The 1,527-nt window shown below is 47.2% G+C and overlaps 1 pseudogene; it reads left to right on the top strand.

Annotated features, from left to right (window-relative positions):
- The window catches only part of LOC102838574, a 16,885-nt pseudogene that overhangs the window by 10,236 nt on the left and 5,122 nt on the right, over positions 1-1,527 (top strand).

Genomic DNA, 1,527 nt, shown 5'->3' on the forward strand with positions numbered 1-1,527 from the left:
TGCTGTGCTGTGCTGTGCTGTGCTGTGCTATGCTATGCTGTGCTGTGCTGTGCTGTGCTGTGCTGTGCTGTGCTGTGCTATGCTATGCTATGCTGTGCTGTGCTGTGCTGTGCTAGCTTGCCTGACAGCGTGCATTAAACATGTGTGTCTGTCTTCTTTGTGTCTAATCTATTTCTTTCGCCTACCAGATCTTTCACTCACGTTAAAACCCCACGCTTCGTCGAGGCACTCCTTTGTTGAGGCGGGACCCCGACACAGGACCCCCGACAGGTAGTGAGGTTGGCCCAGGATCCAACATTGTTTTGTTCTGCTGTGCATGGGGTCGCTATGAGTCGGTTCCGACTCGATGGCACCTGACAACATCAACAACACACTTGAAAAATGAAACTCACATGGCACCTGCAGCTTTCTGCCCCACGTGTTGTCAAAATCTGCAGAAGCTTTCACTGAAGGTGGCAAAGGAGATGTTTCTAGAGAATAAATCCTTGAACCCAGACTCTGAGGTTGAGAGGCACAGGAAAGAGCAACACATTCTATCTGTCTGGAAGGACTTCTGTTCCATGTTCATTTCAAACAAGAACCTAGTATCTCTGGACATTGGTCCAAGTTCTCTTAATAACTCCAAAGTGAAGATTTTTTGTGAATGCTTAGCCTCCAAAACTCAAAATCTCCAGAAGGTGGTGCTCAATAACGTTTCACCTGCCATATACATAGCTTATGAAAACTTCTGCGCTGCTTTCTGTAATTAGAAGACACAGCTGTCTCTTCAAAGCAATGGCCAGGATATCCTTCCCTTATTATGTTTGTGGAGCTTGACCTACCCAGAAAGTAACCTGCAGTACCTCAGGTTGGGAGGCGGTTCTGCTACCATGTCATGGTGGAGTGAGTTCTCACTTGCCCTTAAAACTAACCAGTCCTTAACATGCCTGACCCTCATAGACAACGAGCTCTCAGATGATGGGGCAAAGTTGCTGTGTAAATCGATGAAGGAATCAAACTACTCCCTGCAGAGGCTGTCATTGGAAAACTGTGGTCTTTCAGAAGCCTGTTGCAGGGATCTCTCCATTGTGGTCAGAAAAGAGAAGTGGACACACCTGTGCTTGGGAAAGATGGGGTGCAGCTTCTGTGTGAGGGTGACCCCAACTGTAAACTACAGACCCTGGTGCTTGGCAACGGCTGTGATCACCTCTCAAAGCTCCTCTGAAAAAAGTCCAGCCTGATGCACTTGGACCTGGGACAGAATTGCTTCGGCATTATGGAACTCATTTTCCTGTGTGAAGCCTTGAAGGAGCCAGTGTGCACCCTGAAATGTCTCTGGTTGTAACGATGCTCTCTGGTAACTTTCAGTTGCCTGGACCTCTCATCTGCCCTGAAATGCAAACAGAGCCTGACCACTTTGGACCTGGGCCAGAATTCTTTGCGAAATAGTGGGATAAAGATGTTATTATGTAAAGCCTTGAAGAGTCAACATTATCCCCTAACAAAACTCAGGTTAAAGATTGTTGTTGTTGTTAGGTGCCATCGAGT

Source organism: Chrysochloris asiatica, unplaced genomic scaffold, assembly GCF_000296735.1.
Source record: "Chrysochloris asiatica unplaced genomic scaffold, ChrAsi1.0 scaffold00044, whole genome shotgun sequence".
Lineage (NCBI taxonomy): Eukaryota > Metazoa > Chordata > Mammalia > Afrosoricida > Chrysochloridae > Chrysochloris > Chrysochloris asiatica.